Genomic DNA, 23,889 nt, shown 5'->3' on the forward strand with positions numbered 1-23,889 from the left:
ACGCATCCCCAATACATTGGTGCCCCTCCAGTTCAGATGTAACCTGTCACAGCGGAACAGGTCCGATCTGTTCCAAAAGGAGTCCCAATGCTCCATAAACCTATACCCTTCTACCCTGCACCAAGGTTTGAGCCACGTGTTAAGCCGTCTAATCTCCTCAATCTTACCTGGACTGGCGCATGGCACAGGCAGAACTTTGAAGAAGACTACCTTGTCAGTTCTGCTCCTCAGCTTGGCACCTAACTCTTTGAATTTGGATCACAGAACTGACAGACTACCTATCCATCCATCCATTATCCAACCCATTGTATTCTAACACAGGGTCACAGGGGTCTGCCGGAGCCAATCCCAGTCAACACAAGGCGCAAGGCAGGAACAAATCCCGAGCAGGGCGCCAGCCCACCGCAGGGCACACACACACACACACACACACACACACACACACACCAAGCACACACTAGGGACAATTTAGAATCGCCAATGCACCTAACCTGCAGACTACCCTTATGAATGTATTTTGTTCCAACATTGACAAACCCATGATATCTGGGCACTTCTTTGTGCTGCTGTAAGTTGAGTTCTCTCTCTCTCTTTCTCTCTCTCGCTCTCTCTCTCTCCCTCAGTTATCCCCAACCTTTGCATATTACCTCCACTACTGTAAGGATGAAGAGAAAATATGGAAGCAATAAAACAGTAAGCTAGTATGGGTTGTCTTACGTCAGAAGGCCCCACAGTAATGGTATGGCAAGTTGACTGCTGTCTGTCATACTCCTCGCTTCTTCATGGAAGGGAAGGCTGACAGGGCTATCTGGCACAGAAATTATTGAGCCCTGTAAATATTCTTTGGCCACTAATTCTTTAAAATGGGCTAAGGAACAAACAGAGTTTTTAATGTCAAGAGCAATTTTGTTCAATATATTGTATTTCAAGTAAGTGTGTTTAGCTTGTATTTGCTTATTTTTTATTGTTTCTATCTGTGAAGTCATCATTTGCAGAGTTTAGTGAAGCTGTCATGATGTTTTAAATGTAAAATGTAATGTTGCGTTGGCTATGATACATAAGATGGACTTGGAATTTTCTTAAATCTGCTATTGTTGTTTTTAAAAGTAAATACTCATTGAAAACTGTGATAAAACTAACCTTCTCTGACTACACTTTAGGATTTCCTGAAAAATGGAGAAAGAGAAGTAAAATCTTTGCTCTCACTCATTCCTTTCACAAAAGATGTTATTTTGAGTATTACACAGAAGCTGACAGAAGCAGCTCTGGGAGGCATAAAGCCACAGGGCCTTGAGGGAGCATTCTTACTTCTGGAGATTTTTTTTTTTAGTGATTGCCCAGAAGTGATTTCAAAATAAAAGTGTGAAACTGTCCCTTTGCAGTCCACCCACACACACATACACACACATACACTCCTTGAGTCAGTAGACCAGAAATTGGATTAAAAGGTTTTGAGAATGGAATCACATGTAAAAAAGCAACAGAATATAAATCTGTGTTTAATGGAACCTATCTGTAAAATACCAATGAATACATTTTTCTGCATTAGAGGGTCAGCTCAAGTTGGACGGGGGGAGACAAAGTCAGAGAGGCAAGTTTGTGTTGATTTGGACATGTGCAGAGGAAAGATGCTGAGTATATTGGGAAAAGAATATTAAAGATAGAGTTGCTAGGCAAGAGGAAGAGAGGCAGGCCTAAGAGAAGGTTTATGAATGTGGTGAGAGAGGACATGCAGGTGGTGGGTGTCACAGAGCAAGATGTTGAGGACAGGAAGATATGGAACAAGATGATCCGCTGTGGCAACCCCTAACGGGAGCAGCCAAAAGAGGTAGAAGAAGAAGAGAGAAAACAATGTGTGTCAAGAGATTTTCAGTACACCACACCACAGTGTGAGTTGGAGTAATGTTCAAACCTAAATACTGCTTGACAAGTTTTTAGTATGCAACACACAAATTCACAACCTTCTCCATTTTTTTAGCTATTACAGGTCTGTTACGGTCAAGTCAGTAAATGTTCGTATAAAGTGTATGAGGCAAAATATCAAGACACGTTATCTATGTATATAATCTTCCAGTATCACATTATTTTTTCTACATACTGTACAAGCTAGAATTTTTGTGAAAGGTAATCTGTTTAATTTGACATATCCCATCAATTACTGTTCCTAAACTAAAACTGGCTAGTTTTAGGGAGCTTACTCCTAAATGATCTCAGGGATCAATGGCAAAAGCATCTTTCATTTACAATTTCACATAAGGAATGAAACTCACCCATTCACAAAATACATTCTTTTTCATTTTGTACAAGGGACAATTCAGCTAAAAACTGTATATTGTGCACAAATATTCCATTTAGAACAGCACACATAAACATGCATATAGGCAACAAAATATAACCATACCAATATAAAGTTTATTTTTTACCGTTTTGTCTCTATTGTGTTCAGGTTGCCCAATGAACCTTATATTTTCGATTAAGATATATGTTTTGACTCTTTTGGTATACATAAATATAGCAAGAGGTAATATTATTATATAATTAATTTTTATTTTTTCACTATTTGTTTTAATTTAGAAACTCAGTATCACTTCTTGATTGTTTAAAAAGTTACTAGCACAAACTACTTACTAGCTATTTACTTTACTTTAATAAATATACAAAAATAGTAGTAATAGTAATAAAAACAATAACAATAGTAATAATAATAATATCAACCCTATAATAATTGTGCTATGTCCTCCTAGTGGTCTGTGCCTGTAATACCACTACAGAATACTGTGATACTGGCAGAGTGGCTTATGTTAGTTATGTTAGAGACATTGAAAAATAATATCCCTGTAATGGATCACAAAAAATTTATTCCAACCTCACCTGGAACAGTGATATTCCAAACTCCAGTAGCCATACCTTGTGGTGGTGTCCAGCAGTGAGCAGTCAAATTCGGATGAAAGAAGCCGCATCAAAATGTCATGTCGGTGAAGAGTGGGGTCAAGAGTGATTTCAGTCTGACAGACAGTAGGACAGATCTTGATGTATTTGACCATGGCATTGTAAAAAGGTACAGTACAGTATATTCAAATAAAACTAGTCCATTCATTTTCTATACTGAGCATTTTTTAAATGCACAGTATACAATATATTTTACTGTATATGCTACAGCAGATGATCTCTGTATTTCCTTTCATGAGGGCAGTGACAGAAACAGACACCAGACAAGCCTAACATAAAAAAAAATGTATGTTTGTAATATAACTCATATATTTAGTATTTGAAGGGATGAGCATTTTAGGGGTATCCTAAAAGAAATCCATCCATCATTATAACTAACACGGTGGTGCAGTGGGTAGCGCTGCTGCCTCGCAGTTGGGAGACCTGGGGACCTGGGTTCGCTTCCCGGGTCCTCCCTGCGTGGAGTTTGCATGTTCTCCCCGTGTCTGCGTGGGTTTCCTCCGGGCACTCTGGTTTCCTCCCACAGTCCAAAGACATGCTGGTTAGGTGGACTGGCGATTCTAAATTGGCCCTAGTGTGTGCTTGGTGTGTGGGTGTGTTTGTGTGTCCCCTGCGGTGAGTTGGCACCCTGCCCAGGATTGGTTCCTGCCTTGTGCCCTGTGTTGGCTGGGATTGGCTCCAGCAGACCCCTGTGTTCGGATTCAGCGGGTTGGAAAATGGATGGATGGATGGATTATAACTAACATTGTTTAGGTTATTCTCTCTAAGGGTGTGGAGCTGATGCACCTTCACCAAACGTTCTAGAACTGTTACTTCATTGGATAGTTATGCCCTTTAGCATTATACTAATTTCCCTTCTACTCTTTGTAAGTAATGATTAGACAGACATGTTTTGATGTTTTTATGTCCTTGGGTGTTTATCATGTCAGAGAGTCTCTCAGATTTATGAAGAAAATCTAGTAACTGCACCTGGTTCCACCAGGACATGGAGCTAATCCTTGGCAGTTCTTAACAGATCATTTTTCAACAAATTAGACATTAAACATGTTTTTTTTACTGTAAAGCCTTGCATTTGATCTGGGGGAAAAAAGTGATTAAATGATGGTCCATTAAACACTAACCTAAGTTTAAAAAAAGCTAATGAGTAAATAAACAAAATTGTGTAAGTGCAATAGCCTTCAGCAGGACAAGTAGGTCCATAAATATAAAATGCAAAAATATGCACCAGACAGAACTGGTAGCCAGTAAAAAAGGCAAGGGTTTAGTATGAACAACTTTCTTAATGAGGAAGAGCAAGATGTAAATATTTGAGGGAAAGAAAGCTGGAAAAATAAAATTCTTTACATTTATTGAATGTTTGAGTAGAAGTCTTCTTTGATTTTAATTCAAACTTCAGATGGGGAAGTATCTTCAACTCTTTGCTGTTCATTTGGAACCTGCAGAGTGGGATTACTTCAAGGAAAAAGTGTCCTTAGAGACCAGAACGAGAGTAACATGAACAAGGTCATCAAAAATGTGAAAAAATAAAGGTTATGGAGAGATCCTCTTAGTGAGAATTACATTTTTTGCAATCTCAAATAATACAGTATGTTAGTTACTTACTGAGTTATAAATATGAACTGGCATTCTTCCAGTCTTTATCCACTTTAATCCTATCTGGATGTACACCAAATATAGCTGTTAATGGGTTAGGAGTGATTGCAACACAAAGACTGTCTGATAAGCATTTAAAGATTGTTATCCAAAATAATGTTCATTTGGTGCACTTCCCAAGCATGTTGCCTAATGATGCTAGAGCTAAATGGCAAGGCTTGCCCCAGACAATTTTAAACAAGGTATATGTGATTGATGATAATAATAATGGCCTAACATTTTGCCTTTTCTACTACTATATCTAGAGAGTTTAGTGTCTTTCCTGTAATGAAGCTGACCTTCTTGATCAGTTTATTCATGAGTCAGCAAGTGTAACTTTACCAGTAGTACACAGTTCAGAACCATACACTAGCAAACCTGGGTTGGTAGAGCATCCCAAACAGGTTTATTCATAAATTAACACACCTGAGATTCTTTAAACAGAACATTTAGTTCTGCACTCGTTAGATGGACCATCACATATCTGTAAGTAAGCAAATTCACAACCTCTCTTATTAAGGTGACTGATCTGAGGGATTCTCTGTCATGCCAGAAGTCAACTACCAAGTTCTACCTATTGGTATTGCTCAGCTGCAGGTGCCTGCCCTGTACCACATGACAAGGCTCTCCACCAGCTTTTCCATATTCATACTCATTTCCATCAGCATCATCAATGAAAAAGTCATTTGCGAACTTCTGAAAATCATATCAGTTCTGTTTGTACGTAACATTAATATGCAAAGCCTAACTAAGTAATCTTTACAGTACTGAAAATGCAAGTTCTGAAGTGAAAAGGCTTAGAGTAGATAAGACTAATTAGGTGAGTGGTGCACTTCCAGATACAAATGGGTAATTGACTTGTGAGATATCATACAGTTTTTGGTGCCAGTTTTGGCCTACTGAACATCACACAGTTTCACCAGGAGATGAGACTATCAAACTCTTGCATGATGACATGTACTGTATGTTGCCCTGTCCTATGCTATGTTATAAAGAAAAGTACCCCTGCAATTAAATAGACTTTAAATAGGCACAACCTACTTTTTTTGCTTGTTTTTAAAAGAGCATTATGCAAATATGTAAAAAAATCCTGAAATTTAAAGAAAATATGTATGTTACATAAACTCCAAAAATGCATTGGCTTGACTGAAAGTTTATTACAAAAGCTAAAACATGTTATCTGAGTTTTGCAGAAACAAATATGATATGCCACACTGAACACATAGAAGTGCACGGTATGGGTAGAAATATTTGATCCTTGTCCAGTTTGTATTTACTTATTTTTGTGCATATAGCCTTATATATATTTATTTACCTAATTAACAAATGTAATAGTAAGTAGCAGACATAATGGTCATGGCTCTGGGCTTATGTCTTATCTGTTTGGAGCTTGCATGTTTTTCAGTGTTTGGGTGGGTTTCCACCCCCACAAAGGTTCCTATTTCCTGTTGAATCCTACGAATAAATATGTTAAGTCAATAGATGTCTCTGAATTAGCCTGGTACTGGAAACATATCCGAGATTTCCTTAAGATGCTGGCAGGATTGGTTCTTGCACCACATAACATTGCAATGGAATAAGAAAGCTGTACAGATGGAATTTATTAAGCACCTACTTAATTAATAAACTGGCTGATTTGATTAACATCTTCATATACATATCACATACACATTGATGTTACTCATGTTGTACAATAAGGTAGAAGACTGATGCAGTAACCACTGCTGTTGCTGCACCACAGCCCCAGTTTGAAAATGTAGTATAGTCACTGTATGAAGTTTGCATGTTCTTCTTGTATTTGTATGAGTTTTTTAATTCTGCAGCTTCCACTGAATGTTAACTTGAATGTCAACTCCAAATTGGCAATGAACATTGTATATGGGTGACAGCATGAATTTGCCTTATAAGGCCTCATCATCTTAAAGCTCTTGTGATAAGTTTCATCTTCAATGGCCATGCCATTTATTAACCAAGACTGGAAAATTGATTATTGGTTTAATAGCTGCATAGACAGATTTTGTACAGTAACTTTTGGCTAGATATGAATCATGCTGTAGTGTATCCGATTTTTTCAATGCATTGCTAATTTCAAATGGACAAAAATTAAATTCGTTCTTAGAAAAAATTCAGATTATTCCTAATCTGGGTGTCACGGTGACACTGTGGCCAACACTGCTGCATCAACGATCCTGTATTTTAGGTATGACCCTCATTCTGTGTAGCTTACATTTTTTCCCATATGCTTGTTTGGATTTCCTGTCACCCAATCGAATGCAATTTAGATTATTAGCTGGTTATTTCTAAACTGAAATCGTATGGGGGGTATGAGAGAGATGACCCTACGATGGACTGGCACCCTATGTAACTGTTATTTGAAAGACTGATTAGGATGGATGTTTATTCATATTTGGATGTTTATTTATTTATATTTATCATCGTTGTAATTATTTTTCTTTTATTCCATTAATCTCTGAAACCGTTTTTACATTAATTTTGGTTGGTTAATGAGAGTAAATGGTTATGTTCTATATTTATTGATTTCGTTTTTATAAAATTATTTTGTGTCATTTCCTGATAGCAATCCAGCTGTCTAGCATACTGGATACAGTTATTAGATTCTCTGATAAATGTGTGGACCAGACAGTCTACCACATCCCACTTTGACTTCAAATATTTGTTTCAGATCTCTTTCACTTTTCACCTAAGTAGACTTTGATGTAGGGAATACAGTCATTAAGACGCAAAGGGGAAAGTCCTCTGAAGACCAAAAAGTAAAAGCAAACATGACCATAGAAGGAACTACAAATAAGATGCTGTGATTTAAAAGCACATGAAAGAAAACTAGTGATGCTGCATTTGAGTCAGAATACTTTCTTCTATTGGTAGTTCCAGTTTTACACTTTGAAACTTTCAGCTGCATTAATCTGAATCAAACAATATAAATACCACTCTAAAATACTATAATAAATAAATAATAAATAGTACTCTGCTGAATTTCTGTGAAATTGTGCATTGAGCATGGGAAAGGTGCTACATAAATAAAATGTATTATTAATATTTATTATTAAAATGGGCCAAATAATCTGAATATTATAAAAATAAAAGTGTGAAAAATTTAAAAAAACATAAAAACTTAAAAAAAAAAAAAGAAAATACATTCAGTGATTGCATACATAAACTAAATTTTAGTCAATGTACTTAAAATCCTGTGTTATACATAGCCCAAATTGGACTAATATAGTAACTACATAAGTATGAAAAATAATACAACTGGAGAAATGTTCTTTTTCTACTGTAAGTATAACAATAAATAGTAATACATGTTAATCTGAAGTAATAAACACAGTGCTATGTCTCTTTTCATGATTATCTGAATATTGTGAATTGTTTTTGAGTTATTCCGTTCAGTTAGTGCCTAACCTGGCAGCACTGGGTACAAGGCAGGCACTAACTCTTGATTGGGTGAATATGTACATGTATTAGCATATGTCACAATCAGGTCACAGAGCAGTGAGTAGCACTGCTGCCTCCCAGTGTAAGAGTCACAGGTTCAATAAATGTATTTGTCCACTCCTTTTCTTTAACTTTAATTTGTATACTTTCCCCATGTCTTCATGGGTTTCCTGCCAGCATTCCAACAACATTTGCATTAATTCTCGATTCAAAAGTCAGCCCTGTGGAGAACTGAGGGTTGGTTTTTACCTTTCTGCCAATGTTTTCAGGGCAGGCTCCTGATACCAAGAATTGGCAACGGTATGCTAGAAAATATTATATTACTATCATATTGTGCCTAACAGTTGAATAAAGCTTGTCTTCTAATTCACCTTAGGGTATATTAAATATCTTTACCATAATTGCTATTGAATGGAATCCATTCATAAGACTTTTATTACAACCTAAAACAACTTACAACATAAAGGAGATCACAAAATATATTAACCGATGTGAGTAAATCGATTGCACCCTCAATTTCGTTGTTCCTTTGTAAAAGTGACAATGACAATAAAGATCTATCTATCTATCTATCTATCTATCTATCTATCTATCTATCTATCTATCTATCTATCTATCTATCTATCTATCTATCTATCTATCTATCTATCTATCTATCTAAATCCCTCCTACAATTTCATCAGCATTATGAGTATCGGTCAAAATTTACATATACAGTAATGGCACAACTGAAAGTTGGTAGTACATTCTGTGCTGTAATGACACTCATTTTTAATATCTCCTACCAGGATAATTACTTTTCAATTATTTGTATTAAATGTGTGCTCAAAAAGTCACCACTGAAACCACTCAGTAATACATTAAAACTTATTCCAGTATATCCACCAATCTATTCACCAATCTATTTAAACCAATATATATATATATATATATATATATATATATATATATATATATATATATATATATCCAAACCAATGTTTATCAACCAATATATATATCTCAACCAATGTATATATTTGAACAGATGTATTCAAACCGATGTATATATCTGAACGGATCTATGCAAACCAATTTATATATATATCTCAACCAATGTATCTAAACCAATGTATGTTTCCTTTCAGCAAACAGGACTAGTGTCCTTGCTGAAACAGATGGCCCTTTAATGAAATGCTGTCAATACGGAATAACAGAAATCACCAGGCGGCTTTCGGTCAATGATAAACCAGCGTCTCTTGATGATCACCCCTGACACATACACTTAATCAGTCTTGTGTGCGACTCACGATTTGTGAGTTTGTGTGTGTGTGTACGTGTATGTGTGCGTTTACGTGCGTGTGTACATGTGTATGTGTGTCGTTTTGTCGGTTTTACTATAAAAACAGTTAAACACCTGTTACTTGTGAAGCAGGGATATTCTGATCATTCTGATCCCTGATCACTGATAAACATTCAGAAGAAACAGCGCTATTCCAGTGTTTTCCTCCATAACATCCTTTCAGCAAATGGGAGTAAGTTCCTTGCTGAAGCAGATTGCCCTTTAATGAAATGCTTGCAATACGGAATAACAGAAATCACCGGGCAGCTTTCGGTCAATGATAAACCAGCGTCTCATGAGGTGAAAAAATGGGGCGTACTGCGGTTGCGATCAATGCTTTCCGGTAACTCGGCTTTTGAGAAGAATCTGTCATGGGAGGGACAAGAGGGAGCGAGTGAGGTGGGTGCATTGAGCCGGGGCGGGATGGGGCAGGACGGAGCTGGGAGAGGAGGCAGGTATCTGTGCAAGTGTTTTAAATAATGAAAGGAAAAAAAGTGCTTTGAAATCGAGGACCCCCAAACAAGACAGCGTACTAAACAAAACGCGACAGACAGGCATATGCTACTTGTATAAAATATGCATAATAATGACAACAGTGTTGAAGCAATGATGAAGTGAAAGGGAGATGCTAAACTTGGGTGGCCACATTGTGCCTGCCCGTAAATCCCAACCGATGTATATATCTGAACGGATCTATCTGAACCAATATATATATCTGAACGGATGTATCTGAACTGATGCATATATCTAAACCAATCTATTTAAACCAATATATATATATATCCAAACCAATGTTTATCAACCAATATATATATCTCAACCAATATATATATTTGAACGGATGTATTCAAACAAGATGTATATATCTGCACGGATGTATCTCAACCAATGTATATATATCAGAACGGATCTATGCAAACCAATTTATATATATATCTCAACCAATGTATCCCAACCAATGTATATATCTGAACGGATATATATATCTGAACGGATGTATTAAAACCAATGTATATATTCAAACCAATGTATCCGAACTGATATATATATCTGAACCAATGTATATATTTATGAACCAATCTTTCTACATATATATAAATATATATATATATACACACACATACATACATATCAATTTCTGTTTATTTGCTTTCAAGTCAGTGTGTTTGGAAAACTATTAAGTCATATTCTGAAAACCCTTAATCTGATTTCAGTTTATTGTTTGTTACCACGATGTCACAGTGTCTAGTGCAGCATCCTCACAGATTCATTGTAATGGTTCAAATCCTGCATCTAGTTGTTGTCTGTATAAAGTGTGCCTGCTCTAATTCTGTTTGTGTTGTTTTTTTCCAGTGGATATTTCAGGTTTCTTCTCACATTTGCACAGACATCCATCTTAGACAGACTCACAAACTACTGCAAGTCAACCGTGTGGTTGAATGTGTGAGTGAGCCTGTCCACGGCTGGTTTCTGACTTGCAGTTAGTGCTGCTAGAATAAGGCTTGGCCCGCTGAAACACTACAATGGATTAAGCAAGTTTGAGAGTGTATATTTGTTGATAGAAATGTATTTGACAGTAGTGTCACTGAAAGAATGAGAGTTAATGTTTGCACACTTGCCAACTGCATACCAATATTCTCAGACCTGCTTAATCCAATTTAGAGTCATGGCCAATCCCTGTTAGAATTAGGTGCAAGACAGGACCCAACCCTGAATGGGATACCATTCAGTAATTCACAAGTCCCACTCAAGCAGACACCAACATGTACAGTCAGAAGGGTTCCATTGACAATTACCAATTGAGAAATGTAAGATAAACTGAACTACCCAGATAACAACATGCAAATTCAACACAAGGCAGTGACCTGGCACAGGATTTAAAACGAGGACTACAGAGTTGTGAGGCAGCAGCAATAATCATTGTGCCACCCACTTAACAAGCTTAAAGAAGGTGATTTTTAAAGAATGGATAGAATGACTTTATTTAGCTAGAAGGATATATGAGAAACAGAGATCTCATCCTCATTTCAAATTCACTGCTAGTTTCTTTAGACTGACTGCGTTGAGGTCCCAAAGAGTTGTGGCACACAGACTTTGCTGATTTTGTTCATACATAATGCAAGTTAATTATGAAAGAAATACCAACCGAGATCAGGATAAATGTTCTGTATCTGGTCTGCTTAATTCCAATTTAGCATTACTATGCCTAATAGCTGAATATCATTGGCCTTATTATTTGCTGACGCATTATTCTTAACTGATTCAAAGGCAGGCCAGTTATCGAGATTAAAGGATAAACCTTCCCATTCGAATGTCAGTGCCCTTTTTCTGCACAAAAATTCTGAGCTGAAACCTTCTAAAGGATTCCTGAGAAATTACAAGTTCACACCCTTTCATTACAGTCTACCAACAACCTTCATTTATTGTAAAATTAATAGCAAAAAGCATAAGTGTAATGTATGTTAGGTATGTAAAAAATGAAAGACTGAGAATTTGCCGTGAGTTGAATTATTGTTCCTGTCCTTTCCAAAAGCAAACAGATGCCGAGAGGTGAACAGAGCGTTGTATAGCATAGCATACTCTGTAGTGAAGAGATGTTTTATGAGACCCAATGACCAAGGTATTATACTGTAATTGGTGATTCAAAAAGATTTGCAATACAACCCTAAAATGCCTACACATTTATAAACAAAACATTTGGCATACCAGATGTTCTTTGAAGCTTTCAGTTTTTGCATTCTAGCATAAAGTCAACAGTAATACGTGATAACAGGTCAGTATACTGTATATATCTGATCAATTTGTAACAAAGGTGAACTGCATTATATAAATAGCTACTTGTCAGAAATGGATTCAGGTTCCTTTATGGTTTGTGTTAGTGTTATGTTTACTGGGGAATTACTAAGGTATTTTTAATCTTTTCTATCTGATTCTTTGGAGCACTCTAAGTTGTTTGTGAAAAAGGCTGAATATGCTCTGACTCACCAAGTCTTTGAATATTTTTCAACATTAAACACCATACTTTAATAACCGGGACACCAGCCCACAACCTTCTCCTGTGCAGCATTCTCACTGTCTGACCTCTCACTATTCACCCAACCAGGGGACCATGAGCTACCCTCCATTATCCTTGAAGGTTTTTAAATTTTCCTCGGTCCTGCTTGGTCTCAATACCTCTTTGTGCAGAGGTACAGGCATTTCTTCGCATTTGCTAGGTTGTCTGCTCCCCAGTATTCTGGGAAGCAATGCTTTATTCCTACAACAATGACTTTCTTCTTTCTAGGTACCTCTTATCAGGACATACTTCTCCAGATGATGTCCTTCTCCTTCAAGTATCAACATGCACCGTTCCTAATGGCCAATGTCTTCAGAGCGTTTGGCTGTAAAACTAATAACAAAATCCTTTCTTATCCTATTCATTGTTCCTTAATAATTCTGAATGACTATAACATCTACTTTTATATTCCCACATGTAAGTGCACACAAATTGTAGTATTTGTTAATGGCTTTCTTCTTTTTTCTGTTTATTGTTTTTTAATCTAATTTAGAAGTTTGACTTGCATGTATTTATCTACTATTTCTGTTTAATGTTTGAGTTTAGTTTCTATTCTGTGTTATTAATGTCACCTTTTATTCATATTTTTTCTTTCATATATTTGTGAAGTATTTGGGAAAAGGTGCTATATAAATCAAAATTATTATTATTACCACCAGTGCAGGCATCCTTTCTCCCTCTCCCTCCTACATATGGCTTAATGAATTTTGTGTCTACCCTTTGGTTCTATTTTTTTCAACTTGCAATCCTGCAGAGAGACATACAGAAAGGCTATATTAACATTGGGATTACTAATTTCATGAAGCAAAAATTATGTGTCTTATGCAGACGCACATCCATCATGCAAATGAGCTCTGCCCACACTAATACTTGTTGTACTAGCAACGCTATACACAGATCTTGTGTTTGTTTTACACAAAACATTGAATTAAGAACAACTAACAATCTTTGTCACATAAATTGCTAACATTTACGAAAAAGATATGCTTAACAACATTTCAGAGTTCAGATGTTTGGACATGAGCTCACTCCCCAAAAACCATGTGTACATATTATATTTGTATACAATAAAATATAATGCATCGTAGGTTTAGCCAGACATTTGTCAACAAAATGCTACACTCTTCAGGCTAAGGTAGCAGAACCTGTCATTAGCTATTAAATATGAGAAAAAGATTTATTACTCCATTTTCATTATTCACATTAAAAGCTGTCAAAAATGGTAGTATGACATTTCACAAACACGCAATGCACTAATAAAATGTACTGAAAGTTGCACTGGCTCTCTTTGTTAGTGTCACAATCTTTTTCAGTATTCCATTTAGCTTATGTTGAAGCTAGCAAACGCTCAGAGCATCACAGCCAAGTTGGGTTAGACAGGTCTGACCCTTGAGAATAATTACCTCCACTTTTTAACTATGATTTGATAGCTGGGTGTATCTTTATTTTTCATTTTTACTTTACAGGTGAAATACTTTTACTTGGAAAGCCCCAAGGTTTCCACTTGCTTAGTGCTGACTGCTTCATTTGAGCAATAAACTGTTGACACCTGTCACTTTAGGATGTCAGCCCCTGGCAAGATAGTTTTTTTATTTGTTTTTGCAACATGAAAAATTTTCACTCATTCTCCTTTACATGTCACTCAGTTCCTATTTTTTTTTAACTCTATTAGATTTAGATTGAGATTTTTTTTCTCTTATAATGAAGCAGTAAATACCTCTAAAAGCACATTAATCAGACCGAGGTCACATAAATGGTGTAAATTTTCAGATGAAGAAAGAAAATCTATGAAAGAAAATAGTGTAACAATCTAGCTTTCTGTCTCTAATATAACAAGTTCAAAATACTGTAATAACTTCAGCATTTGATCTGTTTCTTAAAAATACCAGTTTTGTTACCATTGTGACTACTTGAGTATTTATATATATTTGGTACGTTTATGCATTTAAAAATTAATAATCTATCAGATATGCTGTGTATTTTTGAAACATAAGTAAAATTAGAGAAAAAGTATTACAATACAAAGACAGTCTAATTTTAGACCAAAGTTTTAAGATACAAATAGCTGCGCTGCTGCCTCGCAGTAAGGAGACCTGGGTTTCCTTCCCGGGTCTTCCCTGCATGGAGTTTGCATGTTCTCCCCTTGTCTGCGTGGGTTTCCTCCCACTGTCCAAAGACATGCAGGTTAGTTGCACCGGCGATCCTAAATTGTCACTAGTGTGTGCTTGGTGTGTGTGTGTGTTTGTGTGCCCTGTGGTGGGCTGGTGCCCTGCCCAGGGTTTATTCCTGCCTTGCGCCCTGTGCTGGCTGGGATTGGCTCCAGCAGACCCCTGTGACCCTGTGTTAGGATATAGCGGGTTGGAGAATGACTGACTGACTGACTGATTTGTAACTATTAATCTATACTTTTGGTTATGAAAACAATACTTTATGTTTTTAAGATTTTCACATTTTTAGCTTTCTCTTTAGACAGCTGCAAATGAATACTAGACAGTCTATGCAATGAACCCTGACTAAGTGTACTCCCCAAGCCAGGCAATTTCTAGACTTTTTGTGGTCCTATAAATATTTTGAGGACCCCATCTTTCTTCAACATTCTTCTCTGGTTTGCTCAGGAGCCCCTCACAGAATGTGGGTCCCTAACTGGTCATGTAGCTTGCCTATGCCAGGAAATAACACTGATTACCATAGTTATCAAATATCATAACTACAGATCCATCACCATCATATTATTTGCCAGTAATGCAGATATTCAGCATCTATCAGATATAACATAATCATTAATAAACTTACTTGATCCAATTCAGAGTTGTACAAGAGCCAAAACCTATCCTGGCCTGCACTGGTTGTCAGACAGGCAGTCCACCATAGGGCTAACTTGCACAGGGACAATTTGGAACTGAAAGGTCTCTAACCTAAATGTCCTTTGGGAATGTGTGAAACAAAAACAACTAAATACTGAGAGGAAAACACAGACTGAATGTGCAAACTGAACAAAGACAATGACCAGGCACAAAATGTGAACACAGTACACTGAATATATCAAGTGGCAGCACTACCAGCTCTCTTATCATGCCACCTTTTCTTCAGGCAGGGTAAACAAAAGCAACTGAAAAAATACAAGATAAGTATATTAAACAGTCTAACATTTGTACCCGCTTTTGGGGACTTTAAACTGGATTTGAATTTTTAGACTGAAAGACCTTCTTAAACACACCTTACCTCATCACCTCAGAGCATTAACCTGATTAACTGTACTAATAGCACAAATAAATTATCATTTTATACAATACAATACAATTTATTTTTGTATAGCCCAAAATCAAACAGGAAGTGCCGCAATGGGCTTTAACAGGCCCTGCCTCTTGACAGCCCCCCAGCCTTGACTCTCTAAGAAGACAAGGAAAAACTCCCAAAAAAATTAGTAGGGAAAAATGGAAGAAACCTTGGGAAAGGCAGTTCAAAGAGAGGCCCCTTTCCAGGTAGGTTGGGTGTGCAGTGGGTGTCAAAAGAAGGGGGTCAATACAATACAATACACAGAACAGAACAAATCCTCAATAAAAAATAAAAATTAAAAATTTTTTAGAAGTACGGAGCAGAATTTAACAGTAGATGATATCACATAAAAAGATTTGGATAATTTTAGACTCCTGGAGACCTCATCCATCAAGCTGCCTCCCCCATTTGGCCATTCCATGGCTGAAACAGTGTTGGGCCAGCTAATCCGATGAAAGGACCCCTCTTTCTCACGATTCCTGCGATCCTCCATCAGGGATGACTTTACCTTAGGCAGGCAAAACAACTTGGCAGGTGGGCCGTGGCACCAAGTGCCACATTTGAGTACCAAGAAGAAAAACAGAATAGGTGAGGGTTAGTATTCAATTCTAACTATCATGTTACTTATGTCTTAGTGCTAATGACTAACAACAGAGATGCAGTATGTACAGTTAATCAGCAGCTCTAGTCAGGATATGCTAAACTGAAGTAGTGAGTCTTCAGCCGGGATTTAAAAGCTGAGACCGTAGGGGCATCTCTTATAGTAGCAGGCAGACCATTCCACAGTTTAGGGGCCCTGTAACTAAAAGCTCGACCTCCCATTGTTATTTTATTAATCCTTGGAACCATAAGCAGACCAGCATCTTGAGATCTTAATGTGCACTCTGGTTTGTAAGTCATGATAAGTTCAGACAAGTAAGCCAGACCTCGGCCATTTAATGCTTTATATGTTAAAAGAAGAATTTTGAAATCTGCCCTAAACTTAACCGGGAGCCAGTGTAAAGATTTAAGAACTGGAGTTATGTGTTCGTATTTGCTTGTTCTTGTAATAATTCTTGCAGCCGCATTTTGTATTAACTGGAGGCTGTATAAAGAACAGTTTGAACATCCAGTGAACACCGCATTGCAGTAGTCAATCCTACTAGAGATAAATGCATGAATTAATTTTTCAGAATCCTGTTTATTTAGAAAGCGCCTTAATTTCCTAACATTTTTAAGATGGAAGAAGCATGTTTTGGACAACTTTGTAATATGCGCTTTAAATGACATGCTAGAGTCAAAGATAACTTCTAGATTGCGGGCTGATTCAGTAAAATTAATTGGGATTCCAACTGAGTTAAATGATGACAAAATATTGTTATGATCAGCGTCATTCCCTCCAACAATTAACATCTCTGTTTTATCTGTATTTAAAGACAAGTAGTTCTCATTCATCCACTCCTTTAATTCGCTAACACAACTAATTAAAGACAACATCGGAGAAACTACATCTGATTTAAATGAAAGGTATAACTGGGTGTCATCTGCATACGAGTGAAAATTAACATTATGTTTCCTAATGATAGATCCCAGTGGAAGCATGTAAAGTGAAAACAGTAAAGGTCCCAGTACTGAGCCCTGCGGGACACCATATTGAACTTCTGTGTATAATGATGGAGTACTGTCAGCACATTTCTGTACATATTGGAATCGATTTGATAAATAAGAACTAAACCAAGCGAGCACGGTGCCTGTAAGCCCAACATCATTTTCTAGCCTGTGTAGTAAAATAGAATGGTCGATGGTGTCAAATGCTGCACTTAAGTCCAACAACATAATTACAGTGGAGTTTCCTTCATCAGAGGATATCAGAATGTCGTTTACAACCCGCGTTAGTGCCGTTTCTGTACTATGACCAGCGCGAAAACCAGACTGGAATTTCTCAAATAAATTGTAATGCGTAAGGTGTGACTGAAGCTGATTGGCGACTACTTTTTCTAGTATTTTAGAGAGAAACGGTAGATTTGAAATAGGCCTATAATTATTTAGTATGTGTGGCTCTAGGTCTGACTTTTTAAGTAATGGTTTAATGACTGACACTTTTAGTGTATCAGGTACTGTGCCATGCAATAATGAACTACTGATAATGTTTAGAATAGGCGCTGCAAGAACATTCATTGCACTTTTTACTAGTTTTGTTGGCACTGGATCTAGGGAACAAGTAGTGGGCTTCATTTTAGAAATTAAAGTTAAGACTTCCTGCTCAGTTACAGGATTAAAATTACTAAAGTGCTGAATGCAATGTGAGACAGGGTCTGCTAAGCTAGTATTTGGTTTGTAGTGTGATGCAGAGATCTGAAGTATGTGAAGTATGATACCAAGTAGTATGAAAATAAATCCCAAATGTATAAAATAATATATAAATAAACAAAAATTAAGATATGTCACTATAAAATGTTAATAGTACAATCTTTACATTATTGTGTACATTCAGACAAAGATTATATTATATTATATATGGTTATATTAATATTAAAAGGTAATTATTAGCCATAGTTAATCTTGTTAATTGCAAACTATATTTTGTTTAACAGACTTGTATTGTCATGACTTTATGTTAATCATATTAAAATTTGTTCCTGTGTAAATCCTTACTGTGTGATCAACATAGTTTTAATGTTCCTGTACGTAAGTGATGTATGATTTATAGCACTATAGCTGGAAACTAGTGAATGCACTCTGAGCATGTACTCAGTGAAGAATGCTATGCAAATATACACAATGTAAGTGGTGGTCCTCCCATGCTGCTGTAAGCGTATCAGCTACACGAACGTGTTCAACACCATGATCAGCTGGGGACTGATCAGCCGATGCTGGTACTTCACTTTCGCTTTTGATCTCCGTCTCCAGATCACTTGCATCAAATTCCAAGTCCAACAAGTCAGAGTCCAATTCAGCGATAATACATAAAACGTCCATGGAGTATTTTAATTTGCACATTCACTTTAGTCTCTCACCAGATGATAATGTCATTTTAGAGGTTGTTTGCTCTTTGCTACTCATGCACACGCAGGGAATTGAGGTTAAATCAACAAAGTTACTTAACTTTCCTTCTAGCAAAGAGAGTCAAACTAAAATGTAAGGGTGAGTTTTATCATAGTTTATAGCCAATTACCATCCTCTACCCCTGAATTTCGACAAAAGTTGACATCAGCCCTGAAAGAGTTAAAACCATGGCATAATATTATGTAGGTCTTCCTCATGCCATTAAAACAGCTCTGTCCCATCACGACATGGACTCCACAAGACCTCTGAAAGTGTACTGTGCTATTTAGCACCAAGATGTTAGTAGCAGATCCTTTAAGTACTATAAGTTACCTCCATGGGCCTCCATGGATTGTACTTATTTTTTCAGCACATCTCACAGATGCGTGATCAGTTTGAGATCTGAGGAATTTGGAGGCTAAGTCAACACTTTGAACTTTTTGTCATGTTCTTCAAATGATTCCTGGACAATTTCTGCAGTGTGGCTGGGTGCATTATCCTGCTGAAATAGTTCACTCACATCAGAGAATACCATTCTGATGAACAGGTGTATGTGGTCTGCAATAATCTTTAGGAAGTTGGTACATGTCAAAGTAACATCCACATGAATGTCAGGACTCAAGGCTTCAAAGAAGAACTTTGCCCAGAGCATCACACTGCCTCCATTGGCTTGCCTTCTTCCTATAATGCATCCTGTTGCAATCTCTTTCCCAGGTAAATGATGCACACGCACCCAGCCACCCACATGATCTAAAAGAAAATGTGATTCGTCAGACTAGGCAACCTTCTTCCATTGCTCCATGGTTCAGTTCTGACGCTCATGTGCCCATTGTATGCACTTTTGGTAGCAGACAGTGGTCAGCATGGTCACTCTGACCAGTTTGCTGCTATGCAGTCCCATACGCAGCAAGCTGTGATGCATTGTGTGTTCTGACACCAATCTGTACTACAGCAACTCTTCTGTGGGATTGGACCAGACAGTCTAGCCATCACTCCCCACTCCTGTTGCTTTTTCACCACTCGTCCTTCCACAGACCACTTTTGGTAGGTAGTAACCAGTGTAGGTGCACTGCACAAGACCTGCTGTTTTGGGGATGTTCCGATCCAGTCTTTCAGCCATCACAATTTGGGCCTTGTCAAAGTCGCTCAGATCCTTAAACTTGCCTTCTTACAGTTTTCTGCTTCCAACACATCACCTTTAAGAACTGACTGTTCAATTGCTGCCTAAAATACCCAACTCCTTGACAGGTGCCATTGTAACAGGATAATGTTATTCTCCTCACCTGTAAGTAATTTTAATGTTGTGTCTGATAGGTATAAACTGAACTGAATCTAACGATGTTTCACAAACAGGCTCAAAAATATCCAACCATCTACTTTGTGACCAGTTTTAACAGCTTAGGCTCATAAGGTGAAGGAACCAATCCCCTAAGCACTGAAAACACAACTCTTGATGGGATGATAGTTCATTACTAGTCACACTCTCATTCACTAATCCACACATTCAACAACTGCCCTGACAGTAGATTTTGAGATGATATAGGAGTGCCATGAGGAAACCTTCATGTGTGGGCACTATACTGATTAGACATCAAATGCAATTGAAACATGGGTGAAGTATTGTGAGGTAGCAACACTCTCCACTAAACTGCTGAGCTACCTACTCAAAAAGGGTATTAATTTTGAAGTGTGTTAAAGACATGGTTCATTATAATTCAATCTACCCTCCGATTACAATTCTCAATGGATATAAAGATTATAGAGTAAATGATGTATAATAAGGCTTTAACAATAAAACTGTGTCCTTAGCAAAATGTGGAAACAAATATGTGCCTTGATAAAATTGTTTATTATGATTTATTTTGTAAATGTATTTGCTAGGCAAGTGTTCAATGTTTTAACTATATGAAGACAATCACTGAGTATAATGCAAGATGTATAATAATATACTTTTACTGTAGGAGCATAATGTACCTTGTTAACACAGATTCACAAGATTAATTATATAACTATAATGCCAGAGTCTTAAATATACTTTGTAAATCCTATTAGTGGAAATATATTCAAAAAAGAAATTACAGAAAAATAGATTTTGGGTTGAAAATATTTCTCATTAAATTGATTGAGTCAACATATTTTCCTATATTCTACAGTAAACTGTATTTAATTTCACATGGATGTACCATCAATGTCCACACACAATGGCCTTTTACTGTAGGTCATGTGATTATTGAAGTGCTTGTGTAGAGGATTATTACATGTCACTGTGCTCAGCACAATGGAACAAGTAACACAGACCTAACAATTATGTTGTCATAGTTGTTTCCACAGATATCAGTTTTCTGTTTTGGAACAAATAAGACATACTGTATAAGTGTGTAATACTAGAAGTACTCAAGATTAGATCCTTCCAAGTGAACCCTTAACTATTTACAATATGGATTCCTTTTTTTGTAATGCAAAAGACTTTACAAAGGCAATTTTATTTCTTTTATCAAAGTAACCTCATGCAAAACACAACAGCCACCAATGAAAAGAGTCACACATGTGTGCTTGTGATCACTATTTATTCTATCATTCGTTTCTCTCAATAAGAAAATTAATAACATGTACTGTACATCTAATTCTTATTTTATATTGAAGCATTTCATTTTAAACAAGCAAAATGTTAACATGTAAACAGAAATTTCCATATGCTACAGAAGATACATGTATGCAGTTTTGCTTAAACATGGTTTCCTCTAACATTCTGCAATGTAGCATTGCGTCCTTTAATTTTGATCTTATGTTGCGCATGTGAAAGGCAGGTCACTTTGTGTCATGATTTGTCAGTTGTAACATCTTTTTGATGAAAGAGGAGTCATTGTTGAACGGAACAAACAGAAATGGCAGATAAATGGCAAAGTGAATTATAAATTCTCCACCTGGAAGATGATTAAATAAAACAACCTCTTCTAGGCAAATGAATTAATTGAGCAATTTTCACTGAATTTGGCACCTGATGCAAACAATTTAACAAATAACAACATGAAAAAATGACTATCTACTAACAGACCTGCTATTAACAAAATATTCTTGGGGCATTAATTTCAAAATTTGTTTAACTTCATCAATGTAGGCATCTGCATCTTGCTGAAGTGACAGCACATGGTGATTCACAATGCAAATCATCCCATGATCTTCTTGTTTATTTTCCCTGAGTGATCCATTCATTCTTTTAATCAGCTCTTAACTGAATGTAAATTACAGGGCTGAGGATTCCTGACATGACTGTACCTCTGCTTACGGTAAATGAAACAAAACACAAACAGTCTTCAAAAGAATATTAGTGCCTTGCTCTAGATTATACTGTGAAAAAGTTATTTTTCCAGTACATGTTGCAGAGTAAATTATAAGAAATTAGAAGACTGGTCATTTAAACTGTTTTCAATACTACAGTAGTATAAACATAGCAGAGGTGGGAAGCCTCAGCTTAGTTAGCTGTAATTTTGTTTCTTTCATATTGTAACTTTCTGTCTATTTTGGATCTTGAATTGCTTAGTCTTGTTTAGATCCAACGTAAGACAAATCCAGTTTTAGTAATAGTTGTGTAAATCAGTAACCAGCCTTGTGTAGGAAATCAATCTATTGTAGGTCTCTAATGATCTTATAATTAAAATATTAATTAGCTTCATTGAACTAATTGTTCATGTTGAATGCTGTTTTTTAATCAATCTACTATACTTGCTTAAGGAAATTATAGTGCTAGGTGTGAGAGAAAGCTAGCATGTAAAATGAAATGTACAAACTCCACAAACACAGTGTCCAAACCAAGATATAAGCCCAAGTCACTTAACCTGCATTATTGTGCTGGAAACAGCTCTGACCTGGCATGGGCTCCATAAGACCTCTGAATGTGTCTTATGGTATCTGGCACAAAGACATTAGGTCTCAATGGATCACACTTGTTTTTCCAGCACATCCCTCAGATCTGTGGAATTTGGAGACCAAGTCAACACCTTTTTCTTTTTGTCATGTTCCTTCAAACCATTCCTGAACAATTGGTGTAGTGTGGCAGGGTGCATTATCCTGCTGAAAGAGGCCACTCCCATCAGGGAAAATGGTTGCGATGAAGTGGTCTATGTGGTCTGAAACAATCTTAAGTAACATCAAAGTGATGTTCCCATTCATGCCAAGCCCCGGGATTTCCAGGTAGAACATTGTCCAGTGCATCACCCAGCCTTCAGCAGCTGGCATTCTTGCTATACTGCATCCTGCTGTCATCTCTTCCCCAGGTAAATGACGAACATGCACCTGGCCATACACATGACCAAAAAGAAAACTGGAATCATCGAACCAAGGCCACCTTCTTCCATTTCTCCTTTGTCCAGCTCTGATGCCCACATGCCCATTGTAGGCGCTTTCAGTGGTGGACATGGGTCAGCTTGGGCACTCATATTAGTCTGCTTCTACACAGCCCCATACACTGAAAGTTGCAATGCACTGTGTGTTCTGACATGTTTCTTTAATAGCCATCATTAACGTTTTTAGCAGTTTGTGCTACAGTAGCTCTTTTGTGGGATTGGAACAGATGGGCTAGCTTTTGCTTCTCATATATATCAATGAGCCGTGAGGCCATGACCCTGTCGCTGGTGCACCAGTTGTCCTTCCTTGAACCATTTTTTTTATGTACTACCAAACTGAGAATACCCAGCAAGAACCACCATTTTGGTGATGCTCTGACTCAGTTGTCTACAATTAGCCTTCACAATTTGGCTCTTATCAAAGCCACTCAGATTCTTATGTTTGCCCATTTTTCCAGCTTTGAACACATCACTTTTCAAGAACTGACTGTTCACTTGCTCCCTTATATATCCCACCCCTTGACAGGTGCCACTGTAATCAGATGATCAATTAGATAATCAATGATATTTTCTTCACCTGTCAGTGGCTTTAATGTTGTGACTGATCAGTATATATCCACCTCAAAAAAGGTGTCTCTTTGTTTGTCTTTGTGTCCGTCCAGTTACCATGTCTTTCACATTCCAATGAATGGCATATCACAAATATTAACATTGCTTTTACAAATCCCACATCAAATGGCATATAACAGAAATGTACACATTGCATGGTGCACAACAAACATTAATTCTTACATCTAATGTGTTGATTACTTAGATTTAAACTTGTCCTAGACAGG

This window comes from Erpetoichthys calabaricus, chromosome 14 (assembly GCF_900747795.2).
Source record: "Erpetoichthys calabaricus chromosome 14, fErpCal1.3, whole genome shotgun sequence".
Taxonomy (NCBI): domain Eukaryota; kingdom Metazoa; phylum Chordata; class Cladistia; order Polypteriformes; family Polypteridae; genus Erpetoichthys; species Erpetoichthys calabaricus.